The sequence below is a fragment of the Columba livia genome, chromosome 4 (genome assembly GCF_036013475.1).
Source record: "Columba livia isolate bColLiv1 breed racing homer chromosome 4, bColLiv1.pat.W.v2, whole genome shotgun sequence".
Classification (NCBI taxonomy): domain Eukaryota; kingdom Metazoa; phylum Chordata; class Aves; order Columbiformes; family Columbidae; genus Columba; species Columba livia.
The window spans coordinates 54,963,293-54,987,233 of record NC_088605.1 but is presented as its reverse complement, the minus strand read 5'-3'; the positions used below and the strand labels follow the sequence as shown (position 1 = coordinate 54,987,233).

At 40.9% G+C, this 23,941-nt stretch overlaps 1 long non-coding RNA gene across 1 annotated transcript; it reads right to left on the bottom strand.

Annotated features, from left to right (window-relative positions):
* Nucleotides 1-8,529: 8,529 nt before the first annotated feature.
* LOC110366152 (uncharacterized) lies at nt 8,530-21,409 on the bottom strand. Its single transcript, XR_002426267.2, has 4 exons — nt 20,893-21,409; nt 20,656-20,759; nt 8,832-8,962; nt 8,530-8,736 (listed from the first exon to the last, which is right to left on the bottom strand). It is a non-coding gene; the product is annotated as an uncharacterized LOC110366152 (long non-coding RNA).
* Between the last annotated feature and the right edge of the window lie 2,532 nt (nt 21,410-23,941).

The following is a 23,941-nucleotide window of genomic DNA, read 5'->3' as shown; positions in this document are numbered from 1 at the left end:
TTTTGCCTTGTTTCTGGAAATCTTGCCACTGTGAAGCCACATGTCCCTGAAGAAATTGCACTTCATGGAGGGTGAGAAGCTGAAAGGCACTAAGAAACATGGAGATAGGAGTGGAACATGAGGCAATGGGATCACAAGCTCTAGGAAATACTGTCTTTTTCACAATAAGTGAGGAATTATAACCACCAGCAATTCTGGAGGTCTGTTTCTCTGCTGCTTCTGTTCCTGTCAGTCACCACAGTGCCAGATAAAACTAATTCTCAAGGCATTTCTCACTGTCCTACATCTTCCAGACAATAAATCCCATCTTTGGGATCCTTTCTCAAAATATACACTGTTCTAGCAACAAACTCTCCCCAATGCAACCCCTGAGAGTCACAGTCAGAGCTCAGCTTCTGACTCAAGGGTTTCCTGTAATCCATAAGCTCGCTGCTTAATTGAAAAGTAATGAAGATATCCATGCTTAGCATTTCCCACAAGACTGTCAAGCTTTTTCCTAGACATGCAAAGAATGCTTGAAAGTGCTCATATCCCTTGGGTGTTGCCAGGCAGCTTTGTTTACTGGTGGCTGCAGAATCTAAAGACCTGCCTGGTACTTAACTTGACTATAAAAAAAAATTATTTATCCGTTCTCCCTTCACACCAGCAGGGAAGGATTTAAGTTTCAGCTCAACATATGAACTGAAAAAAAACAAAATCACTTCTTCTACAATCATATAAAAGAGAGCAATGAACACAGCTCATCACTAGTTTTTGATAGGGCTTGCCATGCCAGCAACAAAACCAATGTGAGGATTATAACATTTCAGAGTGAAAGATGTCAAAACATGTCTGGGTAGATTTGAAGGGCAGTGTACTATAACTTAACACAAAGAATTAGCTCCCTATGAGAAGCTGCAGGGTTAAAATAAAATAAAATAAAAATTAAAAAAAAAAAATCATAATAGGACCTAGTAGCATCATCTCCACACCTTAACTTCAGCAAGACAATGTCTCAGCACTGCTCACCCGGAACTTACACTGCCATGCAAAAGAGCCCACCCAGATTTCTCACCCATTTCTGTTGCTCAGCTTTCTTTTCTGGATCAGGCATGGTGAAGAATTTCTTTAGATAAACTCTGGCTATAAGTGTGAGACTGTCCTTATAGCTGTGTTCTTACTACATATCAAGAAAATATGGCATATTTTATGAGTGTGATCCCCTCTCGCATGATTAACTTTTCCTATGGCAAGGGCATTACATCTGTTACCATCCCCTTCCAAGCACCTCACACCAATACAAAGTGCTATGTTGCTGTTTCTTCCAATGCTTAAAATAAGTTTTGAACAGAGACCATCTTTTTACTCAAAGGCAAAGAGAAACGGACTTTTCTGCTCCTATTTTCCCTTGAGCACACTGAGCTGTAGGCCCACTTTTGGGTAAGTGCATTAACCTCCTCATCTGTCTGAGAGAATCACCAGCAGCAGCTTCATTTAAATAACACTGTTCCCCCACATATTGAAATTCATTACAAATTGATTTTAAGTAGATTGTCTTTTTAGGACTGACACTGTTTTCTTTCACTACCAGGACAGGAAATTGTACATTTTAGGTAAGCAACAAAAAAGGAAAACATATAGACTTCCACTAAATCTTTTTTTCCTGCTCCAGTCACAGAATATTCTTAGGATCACAACTAGTAACAATAATAACTGATCTGAGGTATTTTCCTTTCATCCATGCATACTCTGTCTCCATCCATCAACAAGAACAAAGTCACAAGATTCATAGAATCATTTAAGTTGGACAAGACCCTCAGGATCATCGAGTTCAACCATAACCTAACCTAACTTTAGCACTAAACCATGTTCCTAAGAATCTCGTCTAAATGCCTTTTAAACACCTTCAGGGATGGTGACTCCACCACTGCCCTGGGCAGCCTGTTCCAATGCCTGACAACCCTTTTCATGAAGAATTTTTCCTAATATCCAATCTAAACCTCCCCTGGTGCAATTTGAGGCCATTTCCTCTTGTCCTATCACTTGCTACTTGAGATAAGAGGCCCATTAGCCAAAGATATCAGTACATTGATGAGGCTGTGGGAAGCACTATACTTTACTGCAAGCTGGCAAGACCTTTTTCCTAGCTATGGAAAGGGACACACTGTATCCTCTGCATGTTTAAGCATCATTAAAAGTGGATTAAAAAATACTATCAGACCAATGTTATCATTGCAGAAAAGAATATCACATGAGTGAATCAATATGCCTCACAAGATACATAGGGAAATTATACAGAGAAACCTATCAAATGCAAGAGTTGAGGTTGTGGATATGACACCAAACAGTCATAAAATACATTCAAATTTTGCTGCAAACAGGAAAGGAGTAACTTGTTCTTTACACTCACAGTGGATAAGCCAAGAAAGAATGCGCATATAATTCAGGCAGAGGAATAAAAATGTTAGACATTAAAAAGCCGTCTAATGGGAAGGATGATGAAGCCCAGACAGGCTGCAAAAGCCTCCAGAATGGGACATCTTTAAACTCTCTTTTTATAGACATCTGTCAGGAATGACAGAAGTATTGCTGAGTCTGCTTGGGGCAGAGGAATGCACAGAACTGCTTTCAATGGTCCCTACTGTCCTGTTTTTCTACACTTTTTGTGGCTAGTTCAGAAATGCAGCTGGGGTAAAAAAGAGAGAAATCTTCCACCTTTTTTTAGCAAAGGAATCTGCAGATGCCACTGTGTCCCAGTACTGTGCTTATTTTGTGTTGAGGAATGACACTATAAATAAAGTCTAGCAAGACTTAACAACATTAATACTTTATTTTAAAGTTGATAGAGCAAGGCAGTCAAATGTGGATGCTGAATGCTCCCCCTAATTTATTTCAAATATTCCACTAGAAAATGTATAGCTACTCAAAGACAATTTCTGCTTACAGCTTACGCAGAAAAAGTGAGAGACTGACACACATCAGGATGACAGGATATACCCTGAGATATGGGCAGTCATGTGAAACCCCAGGTTTCTTTTCTGCAGGTCATGTTGAGAGGAAGAGGGCTGAAGGATTTTGTCTCACCAGAGGAAGTCAGCTTGACTATTTAACCTGTCCTGGGCACCACATTGCATGTCATGATACATCCTCCTCACAGACAGCTCTACAGGAGCTTGGCTGGTTTTTCATTTGGAAATTTGCTTTGCATTCCCAGTCCAAAGGCCGCAGCAGAGTTGGTAACTCTCAAAAGGGCAAAGTTGAAATTAGTTTTGATTGACTTTCAGCCATTTATAGCTTTCTCATTCGATCACGGCACAGGCGTTTCCTCAAGTGTACACACATTTTCTAGTTGTAAACAGCTCAGTAAAAGGACCATCTCTATCTCTAGTCTTGTACTCGTACAGCACCTAAGCACAACACTGCCAAGCCCATAACTAGCATCTCCATGATAAACCGTAACAGAAATGTGGAATGCCAAGCTAAGTAAAGAAGCAAGGATTTAAAGGAAACCTATGTAACTGCCAGAAACTGTAATTTGATAGTATATAAATTTGATGCTTTGTACATTTAGTAGTCAATGTTTCTTAAGGCAAAACACTGAATAAAGAAGTTTAGGGACTCTAATGAAGTCCTTTTTAGAGGTGAGTCAAAGAAACAAGTTAGGAAAAAAAATCTCCTCTATAAGAAATGTTTATGAAAACCTCCTTGGGGAGACTGAAGGGCTCAGTTTCCGAGACTTCCAGTTCAAGGCTCAGTAGAGATGCAAATTTTTAAAATGCTAAGTAGGCAGAGTTGTCCATTTGAATATTTGGTTCAAGAAAGTTCAGAGGTTGCTCTTGTGATGCACTATGCTGAGGCTATCATGGAAATCATGATAAATGTGTTTTCCAATGTACTGACCTGGATGTTAGCATATTTTTTTGCTGAATGTTATGGGGTACTTTGCCTACTACATAATTGATTTTCCAGTAAAGCTTAGACTCCTTTCTGATTCTAATAGAAATCTGTGAACCATTTTCTTTATCATCATCCAGCACTGGGGAAGGGTGAGGAAAAATGGGGTAAGAGGCAGATTATGAAAATCAGGTGGGTTTGCAAAGTACTAAAGTACTAGTTTAGTAGCTCTAAGAATAATCTGTCAAATGCTTTGTGTGCATGTACATGCTCCTATATTCACATAAACAAGGACATCTGCAAAGTCCTGAAGGTCTTTGAAAGCACAATAACACTTAAACAACTGCATGCATGCCCAAGCACTTATCCAGGTATTCAAAGATATTGAAATGAAACCTAGTAAAAACTCACAGCTGGGATTTTTTTTTCCCCGTTCCATATATGTTAGTTGTACACCTTCATCCTCTCACCTTCAGCACAAATATTTTTTCAATTGGCAGAATCCTTCTGCACAAAGCTAGTTTTTTATTCCTCCCAAATTTTTCTCAACTATCAAAGCCTCCTGGGGAAAAGAAAAAAAAAGAAGAACTTTTATATATTCATTTGTTTTTGAAACATATGAAAGATGCAATTTGGAAAAAGATCTCAGGACATGCTACAGAGCAAACTAGTAGGTACAGTCAAGCATATATAACAAATGCCACATATGGTATGCAGTGTGTAATTTGCCTGTAATTAGATCATCTGCCATATGTAAACTTTCCCATATAATACATATCAATATTTTTGATCCCACTGACAGAAAAAAAAAAAAAACCAACAAACAAAAAACCCCAAAACAAACAAAACAAACACCCATAAAAACAACAAAAAATTACAAAGAAACAAACAAAAAAACCCACACCAAAACAATTCTCTCTTCTCCTACTTGATCTATTCAAGCTGCAGAATTCATTATTTCAAGAGTGCTTTGGCCCAAGGCACTAATATTTATATTCGCCCTTCCTCCCTATCAGGGCATACACCTTCTTCAGACATTCAGAGAGAACGTGAGATTGTCCGCCAAACCAAAGGGAAGGAATTAGGTGGGACATTAACCTGGGAGTCACCGGTTTCTGTTCAAAGCATTGAGAACCAACTGGCTGCTTGCTGGTCTCTCATGTACGTCCCTCTACTCGCATGAGCCCACGCTATCATTTCTCTGACAGTATCTAGATATGCAAGATTGCCCCTTTCTAGTAAACTGAGGCTCTTCTCCAGAATAGTCCAAATTAAAACTATTTCCCAATTTAAAAACCCACAACCATTTTGACTCCTTTCTCCTCCGTTATAATTTACTTTGCAATCATACTTTCCTCCAAAAGATCACAAAGTACATGGGAAAAAAATATGCACATTAACAGCAGCAATACATGGAGAAGGCAGAAAGAACAGACCTAGTGCATCAGTGCATCTGTAGGCTTGCCAGAGTCCCATTCTAAAAAGGTTCATCATATTCCAGCAGTGATGACTTCGACTGCTTTAATTCAGAGGTACGTGTCCAGGAGCTAAGGCTGCCTTGTCATTGATACACTTGACTGGCAGGCGTGGATCTTCCCTGTCAAAATACCCAAGTGTTTAAGTAATGACTAGTGCCACTTGAGTGGAAAAAACTGGACGAGCTGTCAATACAATGGGTGTCAGAAGCACATTGTTACTCATCCTAATCACAGTAATTGTACACAGGGACAGGTAGGGAAGAAAAGGAAATGAATGCCTATCTGCTGGCAACAATGCAACTTCATTTAACCTTAACAGACCAGGCATTGATATCATTTCTTCCTGGCACTCTCTGCGATCCTGATGTCAAAACAGCTTCTCATTTGCAATGTATGACAATTTCCTCACATCTGAAAAGACACTGCTGCAAGTCAATAGACTATAAATTGCACTTGGAAATGGGATCATCTTAACTAAAGCCTGCCTGCTTTCCCCAGGAGGCTCAAGCCTGCTCCCCCCTCCTTTTAATAATTTGTATGTTTAGGTGTTCGGTCAATTTACTCTACACTTGTAATGTCTTATAGCCAAGACCATCAATCAGAGTCCGTGCGACAAAAATATCCTGCTACAATATTACAGGTTATTAAAGGGATGATAGGAGAAGGCTGTATGCGTTTGCTGGGCCCCTGTTTTTCTCATCTCAGGAAACCTGTCACAGACCTAAGCTGGTGATTCATCTTCTCTTCACTATCAACAGGTAGCAGCCAAGAGTGGACTTTGATGAGCTGCTTTCACTGCTCTTTTCTCCCCCCTCTCTATCTTACTCTAGCTGTCCTCATCCCATTTTTCCCTGCTCATGGGAGAAAGCATGGCCCAGTTTCTTTTGTGAAGTTCAAGTGGGTAATTAGCTCACAGCTTCCAAAGAGGCCAGCAAAATGTCCCAGGAAAGTTCCGTGTCCATTGAAGAGCTTTCTGGAAGGTGCTCATCAGAGCTTGAAGCACTGTATTTTTTGAGGAAGCCAGATTCACCCCACAAACATTTTGCATAAAGCAAATGTTCGTGAAATGCTACCATTCAGATAGCTTCTCAAAGATTTTTAAAGGAAAAAATAAGTTAAAATATACATAGTATTCTTATACATAAAAGAAATATAGAAATAATTTTCTCTGAGCTTTATAGCCTAGGGCAAAGCAGGGGGAGTGCAAGGGCAACAGCTCACTCCCTGATTTCCCAAGCTACTAACTGTCTGCACTCAGGGTGTCTATTTATGACACTGCACATCACCACCAGAGCCACATGTCAATCCCAGAATTGAAAAAGAAAGGGCTGAAATAAAGTAATAAGCACAAAGAACAACGTGAGGCCTACACGCTGCCCTGGGATTTCTACAAGTGACAGCCTGGGTCAGTGAGAGTTTGAAAGGATGCAGCAGGCAGTGCACAGATGCTGAAGAGGGATAAGTGATCTCTCTTCCCATGTTTAGTTCAATGGGAGAGAGTGTCACCCTGACTGTTTGCAATATTCCAGCAGTCTTAACATTTTAAGCCAAAGGTCTTATTCCAGTAGTGTAACATCTCCTGTCTTCATTTGAAATAAAGATGATACTGTACACCTGACCTATAACAGCCATGCAGCATCCCCACGCTGGCAGATCTGACAGACAGAAAATCTCTGGGAAAACCAGATATTTATTTTCTGCACCACATCTGTGCAATGGTCATGAATGGGGACAGTGTTACTCTCACAACAAAATACACGACTGAACTGATGAAGCGCTGCTGAAAACCAAGATATGCGCAACCCAACTGACCTGTGTACTGAAGGATGTTTATTATGTACATACAGAAATATCTAAGTTACAGATAGACTCAGGCCCCATCACCTTCCTCCAAGCTTTGCCATATTCCAATACCTCTTTAATACCCTCAGGTCCCCATCAACTGATCACACAGAAAAGCTCCATGCTACCAAGAACAACAGACTGCATCCAGTGAATGAACGAACTGCAGAAATCCACTTGAGACACACTGGTAACCAGATCCCCAGCCTTGTTCGGCACCCAGTCTTTAGGAGGGAGCTTTATTTAAAAGTAGTCTGTCATAATGAGATACAGTCTGGCTTAGTACCCAGAAAACACACCAGGCAACCAGAGACTACAGTCCTTTTGGGCCTTTCTGGACATGGTATCTATTAATGGTCACCAGTTTCTGAAGGAGCTGACATGCTGATGTCCATGATCCTTAAAATCCTGCATTCCTCTTGTAACCTTTAAGAAGAAATCTGAGATTGCTTTTGGAACTTGATTATGTCTTGTATATAATTCAGTTACTGTTCTCCATTTCGATTTATTTAAATCTCTTCTTTTTAAAATCAATTTGTCTGGGTTGGTTTTTTTTTTTTTAGTACTAGCTGTCCTGCAAATGTGCAAGAACAATTAGGGAACATACTCAGCATTAACCCCAAAGACTTTGACCACACTTCTGACCACTGGTCAAAACATCATCATTGCCTGGCTGCAAACATTTCACGAGGTGGCACAATTGCACTGAGCTGAACTTACGGCAGGAGGTGGTGAATTTCCATGGGCTGGTCTGCCAGTTATTAAGGTTTTAAAGAAGCAGGTGCCTACCAATAGCAGTCATGCAGTGAAATGAATGTAAAAAAATCACGGAGAACATTTACAACACCAATTTATGATATTTAATCTTCTCAGTATCAGACAGCTGTTCTACTATGTGCCCATTATTCAGATTCCTCCACAGATAGCATTGTCTGTGTAAGAAACAGTGCACTGGTCTGGACCTTGATGAGGACACACTTCCTACACCCCTGCCCTCCCATCATGTGTGCAGGCTGAAAACCTGTTAGCCTGCCCTGAAATGCAGTTTCCTTCTGATAAAAGGCAAGGAAACATTTCTCCCAGGCTATGCATGGCTAGGAGGAGTTTTGCACTAATATGGACTAATATGATGATCCAATCATTAGACAGAAAAGTTAACAGCTTATGTTCAAAGAGATGGAACAATCAGTCCCAGAGAGGCCATTAAACAAGTAATGCATGAGTGTGCAAGTTACATCGAAAGCTTTATGTGGAATAAGTGATGGAAGTCTGGAAAAAAGTGTTAGTTGCTGTAAAGATCACAGGGCTCTCCTGATGACATTGGGGAGGAGGTGGTAGCACACTCTCACCTTCAAGATGATTCAGTTGCAGGACACAGCTCCATCCCATGCTATGAGCTGGCCATATGGACAGCGGAGCCACTGTGAGACTTCCAGAACCTGGCAGGCAGGGTGGGGGTGACAGCATGGGGGCCCTCCAAACCAACGGCTTGTGCTGGCTTTTTGCTCGCTATTGGTGGCTGATGTCAGCAAGGTTTTATTTCCTAGGTGTGGAAAATGTAAAGGCAGGACAGGCAACAAGGAAAGAAAAGTGTGTCTAGAGCTACAAAGTCATGGAGCCACAGGTTTGTGTTCCTACCTGGATGCCTGTGGGTGCTGAGGCTGCCTGGCACGAGCTCCCTCCTGTCCTCCCGAGGTCAGCTGCCAGACCACGGACAAGCTCTGATATGTCCCAGCCACGTCACCGTGACTCAGAGTGCCAAGGAAGAGCTGTGAGAAAATCCACAGAGGGGTAAGAAAATGTGACCCAAGAGGAAAAGCAGCAACACAAGAAAAGCTGTACAACTCTAAAAGGAGAAAACCCAAAGCAAGCAGGTACAGCCAGGACTGCCCTTACAGGGCCACGTGGCTGCCAGACCCGAACCCACCTGGCCAGCAGGAGCCTTCGGGGGTGTTTGCCAGCCTGTGCTTTCTGCCATGTGAGCTGATGAAGCATTTGGGTGGCTACATGGTGTGGAGGCCCTGCAGGAGGGATGCTCCTCCCTGTCTGGCAAAGCCACCCACTAATCCAATGGTGCTTTCACACCTGTATACTTTTCTGTTTCTTCCATATTCACAATGATGTTGTTATCCAAAAATGTTGTTTCTTTTTGTGTTTTTTAAGAGCGCAATTTTAAGCATGGCTGGGTTTTGTATATTGTTTAGTAAAAGAAAAGGTCATAGCAGTTGTGCTTTGCAAGCAATTAAGGAGGATATTCATAAGGCTCAGATCCTCAGCAAAAATTAATATAGCCCTCCAATAACCCTGGGTTTCACACTTTCCATTAGCACGAGCCTTTTCTCTAATTTAGGCAGTCCCACGAGAGGCCTGCAGGGCAACAGCCTTATCTCTGAGGATGAGGACAATTAATTTAGTAAATTCTTTTTTTTTTCTGAGCAGTGGCGTATTTTAAAAGAGCAAAATAGTGTCCTCCAAATTACAGGCAATTTCACTAATTTACTATTATCTAGTGTAGCAGAATTTTGACAGCAGCAGCCAGCATGTGAGTTAACGTGGGGCATGTTGTAAGATGCTGTGATCTTTGCACAGCCAGCCCATATTTTTTGTATTGAACTTTGAACACACTGTAGCATCTGCGCCTGTAGAGAGATGGCCCAGGAAACAGCTAGAATATTAAATACCCCGTTATATGTCTCCCAAAGGAGGCTGCTGCTAATATTATACATTGCAACAACATTGCCTGAATGGTTTATTAATGGTAGCAAAACAGAGTGAATACAACATACAATGATAATAACAATAAACGTTATTTATATGGTGCCTATCTGCAACAGCGCTCTAGAGGCCTCACAAAAATACACTTAAAATGCTGGCATTAAAGTATTAGAATGTACCCAAAGTTTCAGCAAATAAAATGGATTTTATGTTTAAAATGTGCTTTACTTATAAGCAGTGCCCTTAGCAGCAAATTTACATTTTAGATGGACAGATAGACTTTTTAAAAAATGACTGTTTGTTTTTTTTTTCTCCCATGTGTTTGGAAGCCAATTTGAGGTGATATAAAAAGAATCTGAGGCCAAGCCATCTGCAGTCAGGTTCGTTTTAAGACTCAGAGCAGATTACAGGTAAAGAGAAGGTCCTGAAGCAACCAGTTACTTTGGACTATGTGTGCACACAATTATAACTGCAAAGTAAGTATAAATGAACCTGGTTTTAAAACATACCTAGAGTGTGGGGGAGTCAAGATAAACCCAAACGCCCCTCAAGCCTTTGATCCTCCTCCAGCAGCTGTGGCTGACTCCTGGCCCCTGAGCCCAGCCCAGCTTTCCACAAGAAAGGGGCTGAAGCTCACAAACATGGACTGCTATATCATAACCTGCACCCCGCTGGTTCTCCTTCCCCTTCCCAAAACCTCTCAGCATCTTCTTGCCAACACCTAGGCTCTAACCCTCACACACATAAAATGTGACAGATTCTCGGTGTCAAAATGAGCAATGCTGAGAGGAGCAGCAAGCACCAGGCTGCAAAGCCAACAATTTCCAGGGCTCACATGCCCTCTGGGATTACAGGGTCTTTCTTTTCAATATCTGTAACTTCAAAAGTTACCAGCAAAGAATGAATGTTAGAGCTGCCAGAAAGCTCTGCAAATCAGCCTGGGGAAAGCAGTCAGGATGGAGGGGACAGAGACTTTAACTTAATGCATTTATCCTTGGTCGGTGATGACAGCAGGGTTAACTGACAAAGTCAAACTCAACTCCTCATTCTTAAATGCTATATCTGATCAAACAGCCAAAATCATGTTCCATCATTGTGCATGGTATGCAATTACAGAGCCATCTGCTAGTTTTGTTTTGGTTTACAAAGTGTTGCAAGGCCCAGAGATAGCTGACCACAACTGAAAGGTTTATTAAGAAATAATAACGAGACTTCGACCAGTGCCCTATTTATCAGCTAAAACCCCTTCTGTATGTACTTCTGACAGCATCACAGCACAGGTAAAAGAATCAGGAGCTCATCTTTCTGTCTGAAGACTTCTCCCATTGAACATTCTGAACTGGGAATCAAACATCTCATGTTCCACCACCTCTTCCCATGCTAAATAAATTTAAAATGGAAAACACTGAATTTGTAAGGAGTGTATATGGCATAAGCCAGAGATATACCGTGCTCATCCAATGCTATTTTACAAAAGTACACTTTTATATACGTCTGTGTATTTACACACAAACATATTTATCCCCATGCAGTTTTCTAAAACAACTACTGTCATACCACAGAGAGCACACATCTGGTCCAGATTTAATGTGCAGATGCACGACTGCATGGAAAATCCACTAGTTTGAACTGAACATTACCATTGACAAAAAAAGGCTATTATCATTTCTATACTTTAAACATCGGTAAGTGTAGGGGTTTATTTCTCTGGAAAAAATAAAAAACTGAGGTCATTTACAGAGAAAGGGTCTTAGACACCATAGAAGAGAATCTGGCAAAAGGGCACAACCTGCAGGGTGGTTTTTTTTGTTTGTTTGGGTTTTTTTGTTTGTTTGTTTAAAAAAAAAAAAAAAAGTCAGTAAAATTTCAGTGGGTTCCAAGTAGCAGCTGCATTTTAAACCATCAGAAAATTTGGCCCTTGTTTCCTTGTAGACAGTATATCAATAACTACAGTAAAACTGTTCTTAGTCCCAGGGCTTCTCTGTGACCACACAAGGATCTTCCACTATCCCTCTCCACATAATAACCATGGCCTTTTTCTTTAACTGTGAACAATGACAATTTCTCCATTATCAAAGAACCCAGGGGATAAAAATCATCCTGCCTTTGCATAAAACACCACTCGTTTTTATGCTTTATATAAAATAATAATGAATGTAGAAGGATCACTAAGTTCCAAATCAATCACAGTCTTTTGATGTTATTATTAACTGCACATACTCCATTCTTGTGGTTTATGGTATCATCAGAACCCCTCAATTGATTTATACCCTGATGATCTAGTTGTCTCTATTCATTATCCCATATTTAATTAATATATGCCTCAGAAGGAGTTGTCAAAAGACAAAGTTAATTATAGTTGAAAAAAAAAAATCTCATTGAAATCACGTCATATTTTAGTCCAGTGACAGCTCCCACAAAATGTCATTTTAAGTGTTTTTGCACTTCCAACTGCAAACAGGTTTCTTACGTAATTAATCTTTTACTAAATATTTGCAATCTTCGAGCTATGCTTAAAAATCTGATCCTGAAGACTGAAGAATTTGGCAGCAGATTATTAATCTTATTCACCAAGCTCAAATAGCTCCCTTTATGAGGGGTAAGTGAGTATTATACAACCTGTGGGTAAATACATCAGAATTTTTATTCAAAATTATTCCAGCTGTGCAGGCAACCTTTTTTGAGACACTTTCACCATGTTCAAACAAGTGACTCCTTCTGGAGGAATGTTTGCAGAAACAGTACATTTTAAGTTCACGTTGGAAAATATTGATACAAAATGAACATTTTAAGTCTTAAGTATAAATATTCACTGTGGGAATTCAAAGTGTTACATTCATCCAATCAGAGGCATGAGGCTCACATATCCAAAGAAAGCTGTCTGGCTTGTCTTGACTTCAGAATATTTAAAGTGATATTTGTCAGAGCCCACTTGCAAATAATATTCATTTTAAGATACATTCACAGAATTTTAGTAAATTATTTTGAATTATTAACATATTGATGAAATTCTATCTGTTCCCAGGTGTAACTTATTAAAAGAAAAAATACTAGTCTTAGAACTAGATGCAATGAGTAAGCGCGGGCAGAATGCTGCCATGTATGTAGCACTTGCACTCTTTCCATCACGTATGCCAATGCAAGGAAACTATTAAGCTGATATGTTCCATAATTGTTGTTTAGGATTCTTTTCTCATATACCTCTGTTCATATGGCCACTGACCTTTGTTACTGTAGGTCTAATAGCAAAATCCTGGAGAGATTGCAAAGTTAGAAATATAAAACATGTCAAAAAACTACTTAAAACTAATCCATCCATTAAAAATGCCCTCCTTCCATATGCTCATACCTTCCATTACACAATACCTTACTATATACATCCTCTGCCCAGATTCCTTTATAGAAACCCCTATACAGGGCTCAACCAGGCAGCTGATGTCCCTTTACTACAAAGATTCCCAAACATTTTAGGCTGATGATTGCTGTCACCCCTCCAAATTTTCTCCATCGCCAGCACTGCTACTTAGAAATCCATGATTATATAAATGTTATTCCGGATCACAGGTCCACAGACTCTCCACAGACCACTTAGGACCTGACAGACCACAGACTACCATGTGGAAACTAAGGATTTGAGACTCAGTTTCCAGCTGTGCATGTTTACATAAGGTCCACCGACTGTATATGAGGGACACCTATGGAATGGACAGTACCGCTGCAAAGCATCCGGTGACACCCACACTAAGAGGCACAACTCTGCTCTTGATTACAGCACTGTATAGATAAAAACACTAACACATCTATTTTATTTCCTGAAATCTTTCAGGGAGTATTTTTTTGTCATCAGCAGTTTCTTAAACAAAGTGGAATTTCAGACTTCATTTTTTCCCCCACCAGATTTGATGACATTTTCTGGCTGCCGCTCTGCAACACTGCCTCTGTGGGGTAACCCAATCCTTTCCTTGGAGTCCCAAAAGTTTTAAAGCTCTTCTGAAGGCTGTTTCTGATTCAGAACCCATAACATTAGTATCCATGACAGCCATACCACATGACAATGTGAAACTGAAAAAATATCTGTGTCTGTGGGCAATAGTAACAACTAGCTTTTCAAACCGGAAAACACACCCCAGCATCCTTGTTCTCCAGAAAACGAACACTGCTTCACAAGCCACCTGGAGGTCAGCAGCTATTTATGTCCCCAGCAGGAACATGGCAAGCACAGATGTTATGATCTGTTGTAGAAAACCATACTATTCGTAAAGACCTGACACCCCTCAGCCCCTAAAACCACTTTCAAAACCGGATGGACGAAACTAGATTCCTTGGTCAACATTTCAACATTTGATGCTTTGATCTTGCAAAGCATGTACTCATATTCTTGTTTTGTGTGGCAGTCCAGTTCACCTCAAGAGGGCCACTGCTCCACTCACAAAATGGATCATAGTTCGCAACACGTTCCTAATCATTTTTTTGCCAAAAGCTGATCTAAGGATACCACTGCAGGAAGTCTCTGCAGGACTCACAAAACCTCCATCCATCTCCCTTTTGTTACAGCATCCCTAAGGGCATCATCCTCCACATCCCCCACCACCCGCAAATCCCAGGGGATGCAATTTCTGGAGGCACTGTGAACATCGAACAGAGCTGGTCAACTTTTTCTTTATAAGTTATTCAGCAAATTGAGTGACATTAGTTCTGTCCATCAACCATTTCTGAGCAGACTTCACCCTTTTACCCATTCATTTACTGTTCATAGCCATAGAGTCATAAAATAGTTTGGGCTAGGAAGGACCTTCAAAGCTCATCTAGTCCAACCCCCCTGCCATAAGCAGGGACATCTTCACCCTGATCAGGTTCCACTGAGCTCCATGCAGCCTGGCTTGAATGTCTGCAGATGATCTTTAAGTTCCTTTCCAACCCAAACCATTCTATGTTTCTATGATCATGAACAAGTAATTCAAAAGAGGAATATACTTTTGCAACATTTGACCTGTTATGATTTCTAAGAGTGAGACTGACCATAGAATACCACAGTTTATAACCATTCTACCTATATAAATGTATTTGATGACTTTGAGTTTTCTTTCTTAATTTCTATCCTCATTCAATCCTTTTTCTCCTCCATACACACACATTCACAGGTTTGGCATTTTCTAATACAGCTCTTTAGCCTGGCTTATTGGCATATACCAGTAAATAAAGTACCATGCCCTTTAAGTTATATCTCAGCTAGGACCAGTGGCTGGAATCACAGAGCTGGTCTGTCAGGTTGGGGAGCAAACATCTCCCATCACCCTCTCAGATGGATTCCCTGCTCCAGCAACTGTATATTTAAGGACAGAATATTATTTCTTTGCAGTACTCTTTTCAAGTAATGCAGGAATACATGTTGGCGCTCAGATACAGTGATCATGGATGTGGGCTGAGGAAAAAGGGAAAACAAACCAGTACAAGATGGATGGTATCAATATTCTTTCATCAATACAAGGATACTAAAACCAGATTTTAAAAAAGCTTCATCAGATAGCTTGTGTGCATTACCGCCACAAATCACCACAGTCATCATGAATTTACAGAGGAACCTCGTAAGTAAATACCTCTACTTCACTAGTGTAGCAAAAATGGAAGAAAAAAAAAAAAAAGGTTGTGAAGTGTCTGCTTGGGAGTATATACAAACTAAATCAAAGGTATTGTTCAAAATTTACAGCAGGTCATCTCTTCTTTTTTCCTATTTCTTTTCAATATCGAATGAAGGGCTGACCAGCAAGGTCAAACTTTCCTTATTAATGAGGCATTGCTAGAGCTTTGTCTCATTAGGGCACTCAGAACTATGCATTTACTGCAATTTGCAGCACTTAATAGAGAAAGGTCAGAGCGGGTTACGTTCAATTTCCACTTGGCAGAGGGAGGAAAAATGGAAGCAATTCATTTGCACAAATTTGAATAATTCTTCTCAGTCTCCTTTTCTTTATCTATGTCTAGATAATTCCTGCATCTTAGCCCACTCACAATCATCCCAAACCTGCCAACCACCAGCTTTCTATGAAGGCTGTAATGGAGCTGACAGATTCTATGAATCCAGGTGTCAAAATAAAGCCATTCAGCTCACCCCCCTTCCCTCTCTCACAACAGGGAATAGGGGCTGCCTCTAGTGAGCTCTTAAACTTATCATAAATGTATCAAGATTGCTGTGGGCCATGAAACAGCTGTAGACAATTAATCTTTCCACAATTCTTCGGCATAAGAATTGCTTTCCCTGCGAAGTAACATCTGCCATGCTGAGGTGATTATTCATGGGCAATGGGCGCCACCATAGTTTTATGCATAGAGCCATCAGTGGCAATGAAGCAAAATTTATAGTTTTCCCTGGTTCAGTAAAAATAACATTTCGGCTGCATTAAAATGTCATCCATCAGCATTGTCCCAGAGCACAGGGCCCCATCTCATCCAGAGAAATTAAAAAGTATTCATTTTAATGATAACTTGTGAAGCTTGCAGTGACATAGCTTCCCCCCCCCCCTTCTTTTTTTGTAAGCAATATTGAGGAGGAGGAGGACTGAAGGAAAAGGTTACATGGTGCAGCGAAGCTGAGGATTAAATGTGCTACTAGGGAGTAATGATATACCAATTACTGGGCTGCTGGTTCTTATTTATTCATAACCCCTGAAAGCTTAATCAAAAATCCTTGAATCAAATTGAACAACTAAAGAAGGAAAAGTTATTTCACAGACATCATGTAATTCTTCAACTTAAAAAAAAAAAAAAAAGACAGAGTGTGCCAAATGGATGTAAAGGCAAGATGCAGCTCTTGCCAGAGTGGCAGGGTTAGTCTTTTAAAACATTAGCTTAAAGGAGTAGGGAAATTTAAGCCGGAAATGTAATGGTCGTAATTTACAAGCAAGTTCCTATTCTAACTCTGAGAGTAAAGCTGATTAATGTCTGCTTTGGCAACGAGCTCAAGGGAGAGAAGTGTGCAAAACCTTACTGTGTGAGTTTAAAGTGCTCTGTGTTGTTCATGGGTGGATAACAACCCTCAGCTGTAGCACCTTGCTCTGGAAAATACTGACAAGGACAGGAGTGCTCAGGAACCAAGGTGCCATTCACGTGAGCAAAGATAACACATTCTGGATTTAAGACTGCGTGTCTTAACTATGTCCTCTTCCACAGATGAATGACACTTTTCCTTGGTAAAGAAGCGACCAAAACAAAGAACAGATCACATCCACATTTTTTGGACCTGGACTGCATTGGCTCCAGTGGGTGCAGTTCACACTTTTGAGCTACTACTAATGCTCCCGATTTATTTTAGAGTAAAAGAAACAGTGCTTAGAATAGGAAACTATTTATGGAAAAGGTTTCAAAATCTCCAAGAGCTGAATCTAAATACGGCTACATTAAAATTTTCAGGAAAACTGGGCTGACTTAACTTGTATAGCATGTTAGTTCAACAATGGTAGCAGTCTGCACACTTAACAGTCTTCTGGAAAGAGAATTAGAAGGTATCTTATCCTAACCTTTAAAGGCAGACTATTTAAAAAGGCACAGCAGCAGTGAGATACTAGGCAAAGCACAGCACCAAAGAAGAGCTTCCCCACTAGAGCAGACTTGGTTCCAGGCAACCTGAAGCACATGCTGAGCATGTTTTGCCTTTACCTACCAGGTGTACCTCAGAGTGTCCACAAACTGATTTTACTGCTTTACCCAGTCAGTTTTTTTCTTTCCACAGCATTTCTGTACAGATAAGCTTTCCCTGAAGGTTCAAATCATCTGTGTTTTGTGTTTCTTTCTCTCATGGTCCACCTCATTACAACATGAGTGCCCACAACAGAAATCCAGGCTTGGACCAGGAGTCAGATCTCAAAGCCTTCAGAAAGTTAAATGACACCAAAATACACACTGCTGAGTCCAAATGAGCTCTAATTTCAATAAAACAGCTGTAAGTAGGTAGATGGACTATTGTTACACCAGTTAATTCTGAAAGTACAGCCTGCTCTAAGAAAAACACCTCTTTCTCTCATCTGAGAGTCTCTAAACAACAGCAAACGCAGAGTAGGAGACAAATTCTCAGTCTAGTGCCTGTATCTGAGAAAGCAATTAATTATGGCCTGAGAGGAAAACCACATTCCCTTAGGTGAGAGGCAGGACTCTCAGGTGCTGAGTGGTGGTGAGCAACTTCAAGGAGGAACAAGCAGGCTTGTGATAAATTGTTACCTAAAAGTTTGTGTTTAGCTTCATTCTTCTGCTTCCTGTGCAGTAAGAGGACTGGCTCAAGGCCCACATCCAGGATGAATGAGGCTTGAGCTGATCTCTAACGGATCCTACACTTTTTAACTGTTTGCTGCAGAAAAGAACACTTGTGATGCTATGAGACCTACCTCCAACCTGGGAACAAACAAAATCATTTTGATAGTTTGCATAAACTCTTTCAATGCCACTGCTGATTCATCGGAAAGGACAGGTTCAGCTCTTAGGTCCTGACTGACCTCACCTGAATTATGAGGGGCCTTGCCTGGAAGAAATATTACTGTTGGCAAGATCAGAAAACAGCAACAGTGCCTGCCAGGCTCTCTTGAGACTTCAGCGATCAGCTTAAGTGGCACACTAAAGGACACGAGACTCAAGGGCAAAGAAAATACTGAAGGGGAATCACAAGTAACAAATCCTGTATGGATTCAGAGAGAGAATGAAACAGCTAGAGAAATTATCTAAGAAATATATTCGGCTTAAGGGGAAAATACAGACTGACTTGTCAGTGTGGAAGGGAAAAGACATCCAATGTTTAGTAGGCTCTTTTTTTGGGTGAGAAAGATGAAGTTTAAGGAGGCAAAAGAAACACCTATGAGAAGAAGCCAGAGAATGAAAAGTTCTAAGAAAGTTGGGAAGGCAAAGTATAAAATTAGAAACATATTCGTTTGAAAGAAAACCACTAAGATAAAGTAGCAGAGAAAGCAGGCATCCAATACAGTGAATTTCCAGCAGGAATGAGACTCCACCATCTGCAACCTTATACTCAACCTGTGAAATTCCATCTAGGGAACTATGATCAAGATTCCTCCTGGTTTCCACAGTCAATCTGAACTCCCCTGGATTTAGCTTATGTGCAGAAATAGCAACCTTTGGGTACTGCTGCAGCTGAGAAAGCACAGTAACCCAAAGCAAGCACATGCTTTGCTTTTTCACAGAGATTTTTACTTTGATCTGATCTTGGACTGTATTTTTTAATCTTAAAAAATATGAGTTTGGCTTATGAATATGCAGCTCTTTATGAACAGAAAAAGTATACAGACTGTGGATAACCTGCTTAAAACAAACAAACAAAAAACAAAAACAACAACACCACCGAACAAACAAACAAACAAACCACAACAAAAAACCCCACATCACAAACTCTTATTTTTTGCAGTCAGAGAGGCCAGGATAAAACAACTCAGACACTTGAACAAACAAAAAAAGTCTGCTATATTTCATACGCATAATTCTGGGAATGAAAACAAAGCAACCTTCATTTTATTTGCTACGGAGCTTCTTGGAGACATATCAAACCATTTTAGTTACTAGTTAAGAGTTTTAACAAACACTAAGAATGGACTCAACATCCATTCGGTACTGCACCTATCTCTGATAGCTGCAAGTAGTAGACTTCCTGAGAAACCGCACAAGATCAAGAAAGAGCGTTTGTTCTCTGGGTGTTATTCCCAGTTTCCAGCAGAAAGCGTTTCAAGGATCTCCTGAACCAGAGGCTGCCTCTTCCACATCACTCATAGTATCCAATCCCCCTTAACAGCATAATTGTGCTTTTGATGAACTAACACTTTTGAGCAGCTCTAGAGACCTGCCCTTAAATCAGTGCCATCCCTACCCCTTCCCACTACCACCCATCTCTCGAGAAGGGCATTTAGATGTTGGCCGGAGCTACTGGGAATAGTGCCAGGCAGAAGAACATCATGTGAAGGGCTCATGGAGAGGTTGGCCTTCCTTAGCTATAACCCACCTTGAGGTCTCCAGCTTTTCCCAGCAGCTCTCAGGGTATTTGCCTTCCTAGGAGGCCAGGCCTCTCATGCATTCAGGAGAGAGACGAAACTCCTCCAGAACTCCCCTCCTTCAAGTCTCAAGAGAAGAAATTGGCTGAGGTGTTTGAGTAGGTTAGCAATACAAGCATGATCTAGCTTTCCATTTTAAAATGTTTCAACTCAAATGGTAAGCCACAAGGCTTTTAAAATTTGGCTCTTTTTTAAGTGGTGCAATTACCCTTCCCAAGAAATGTTAGGACAAGACAATTAACCATGTTATTGATTTTCTAAAATAACAATCTTACTGTGACTTCATCAGGAAATGTGCTGATGCTAGGCCATAACTGCACTCACTGGCCACACCAAGTCATCTTTTCCAACTGGGAAGGTGTCTCTCTCCTTGCAGGTACCTGGGTTTCACCAGGACACAGGCTTAATACCTCGAAGGATTCATTAAGAGCTTTTAACTATCATTTTTCATCTGAGACCCAGAAACCCCAAATGGAAGCTCATGCTTATAACACAGATCCGCATGGTGTTATCCAACATCCCTGCACAAATTTGCTCTAATAGAGTAAAAACATGCAGGGAAGCATCAGTCTCATAACCTGCAGCACATTCTAGCAGCCTGGGTATGTCTCCAGGGTCTCCAGAGAACCTGCACCTGAGTCACTCAGCCAGGATGAAACTGAACCTCAGTGTCCTCCCATCTGAGGTCAACCATGCATTGGACTTACCAGACTCCACAAAGAAGTACAACTGTACATCCCTTTTTCTGGGTGAACGTGCCAGAGTCATTAGGAACAGTATGTCAGCTCCAGCCAGAGAAGACACTGACAGGCTAAAAAAGAAAAGGGAGACCCTGGTAGATAATTGCTCTGTTAGCCACTTGACAGGTGAGGTGATGAGGAAATCACAGATGACCTGTTTAAAGTCATGTGAGACTGCCACCAACCCAAGAACTGTCCTCAGACCTGCAGTCACATTTGTCCTTCAAGGCCTCCTTCATGCTCATCTTTCTTCTCGGTACATGGCAAGATGCACTCCCATCCAGCACTTTCTCAGCAGCAACACATGTGCGCACTGAAAGAAGCAATTTAAGGAGAGTTGAGGTTCTTCAGCTAATTTAACAAAACTGCCATTTTTTCTGCCCTACCAAAGTCATTGGAAGGAGAGAATTTTCAGTGTGAAGGAACAATGTTTCTGCAGCATCAGATCTCAGCCTACAGCACCCATATGTTCACTTTCTAGAAATAACAAAAAATAAGAGGTGCTCACATTTGAAGCCAAGTAGAGAGCAAATTAAATCTTTCTCATATTCTTCCCATAGGGTTGAACACTTTTTTTTTTTTTAATATGGTTATTTACTATAACTTTACTTCATTAGTGTTAAAGGCATTATTTCATGTTAAATGTTGGCAATCTTTTAAAATAGAAGACAATGGGAAAAAATAGAGGGTTGCTTTATCAAACACATTAAACTCTTATCTCTATTTGATTCTAAAAAATTGTGAAGCACAAATTATCTGGAGCTTAGCACTCAGTGTCTCTTCCTTGGCCTATAAAGTCAACAGTTATGGTGTTAAAGTTTAATCAATCCCATAAAATGTTACTCAGAAAATGACCCCAGTGTTATGGCTGAAGTACATCTCCAACATTAAAAAGCACTTTTGTTGAAGCCAGAGCTGTGCTATTGAAAGACAGAGCTAATAGGTATCTAGGCGACATTATTGAAGGGAGATGGAAGTAAAGGAGAGTGTTGGGAAAGGCAGTGGAAGGAGGAAAGTAAGAGGAGAAGGAAAATAAAATCCCTTTTTTAAAGTGGTTTCCCACAGAGCTAAATGTAAATACATGAATGTTCAGGTTGCAAGGATAAAAAACCTCTTCTGACAGTTGCTCTGAAGCAGAGTTCTTAATGAATTTCACAGTAAAGTTCGATGCAATTTTCAGTCAACATGTGAAGATTACAGCAAATAATGCTGATGGAAACATCACTGTAGACAGCTAACAGGGCATGACTGATTCTTGCAAAGAATAGTTTTTTGGAGACTGTTCAGATGAGGTTAATTAAACTACAACTTCATCAGAACATTATATTTGTTGGCAAAAAAATAAAGCCAGAAGATAGCTAATTACAATCCATGAACATTCTTTTTGATCATTATGATCCTGACTATTGATTAATTTCTGAATATCCAGCTATCTTCCACTGCAAAATAGAATCATAGAATGTCCTGAGTTGGAAGGGACCCACAAGGATCATCAAGTCCAGCTCCTGTCCCTGCATATGACAACCTCACAGTTCACACTATATGTCTGAGGGTGTTGTCCAGTCTCTTCTTGAACACTGTCAGGCTTGGAGGGAGCCTATTTCAGTGCTCCACCACCCTCTGGGTGAAGAATATTTTTTCCTAATGTCCAACCTAAACCTCCCCGGCACATCTTCCTGCCATTCCCTTGGGTTCTGTCATTGGTCACTAAAGAGAAGAGTTCGGCACCTGCAGTTCCTCCTCCCCTTGTGAGGAAGCTGTAGCTGCGATGAGGTCTCCTCCTAGTCTACTCCAGGCTGCACAAACTAAGTGACTTTAGCTGCTCCTCATGTGGCTTCCTCTCCAAACCCTTCACCAACTTCATAGCCCACTTTGGACACTCTCCAGTAGCTTAGTATCTGTTTTATCCTGTAGTGCCCAGAGCTGCACACAGTGCTCCAGGTGAGGCCGCACCAGTGCAGAGCAGAGCGGGACAATCACCTCCCTTGCCTGGCTGGCAACGCTTTGCCTGGTGCACCCTGGGACATATTGGCCCTCTTGACTGCCAGGGGACAACTGTTGGCTCATATTCAACTTGCCGTCGACCAGAATCCCCAGATCCTTCTCCACGGAGCTGCTTTCCAGCATCTCACGCGTTAGTCTGTATGTTGCCATGTCTCAGGTGCAAAGTCCAGCACTTGCTCTTGTTGAACTTCATGTGGTTGGTGATTGCCCAGTTCTCCAATTTGTCCAGATCCCTCTGCTGGGCCTCTCTGCCCTCAAGAGTGTCAACTGCTCCTCCCAGTTTTCTGTCATCAACAAAGTTGCTAAGCAATTCCTCAAGTCCTGAGTCTAACATGCAGGCACTAGACAGCATATACTAGGCCTTCTCTTGTATTCTACTTCATATATGTTTTGGATTAGAACTGCCAGCATCCTTCAACACCTACATCATCGTACACGATGACTCTGGGTATCATCATCAGTAAAGACAATGAAAGCACATAAACACTTCTGAGGAAGGCAATATGGCTCAAAATCAGAAGAGTTAAGCCTACTGAAAACTATTTTCTCAGAGCTGTGAATGAGGAGACAGCCACATTGTAGAGATTACTTCAAGTTTGATACACCCTGAAGTGGAAATGTCATCTGCAGCATCATAACACAGTAAAATGCTAGTGTTTCAGTCTATTTGAACTAGGGTAGTTAGTACTTGCTATTTTATTAAAACGTTAATCCAAGCCTGATTTGGCGTGGCTTCCAGTACTGCTATTCCAGAGCAGCCTTGAGCACAGTAAGGATTTGCTTTTAGTTCTGAAGAGGCAAACAGGAAAGCTCTCATCTTATGGAAAGAAAAAAAAAAATATTTTAAGAGGTACCATTGCAAAACTTGTGCAGAACCCAAGGCTGGACAGTTCCCTCAGCCCGCAGGGCCCTCTGAGTCAGAGGCTTCAGCAGCCGGCCTCCCCGCCATGGCTGTTCTCCTCCAGAATATGTTGCAACATCCAAAACCAAACATTTGCCAAACTAATTTTAGTTAGAACCAAAATAACCATTTGCTCATTGTCAAGTGACTAATATAGAAGGAAACAGATATCTTCTATTTGAGTTATTGCAGGCAAGTACTGACTCTGAGGGCTTTGCAGATTAGACTGCACATCAGAAACAAGAGCACAACCTGAAGAATAAATTATGACAAGTTATTTACAATTCCTACATGCTTGCAGTTCCACACAAGCCAACCTGTAAAACCTATTATGTGCTAGAAGTCAGC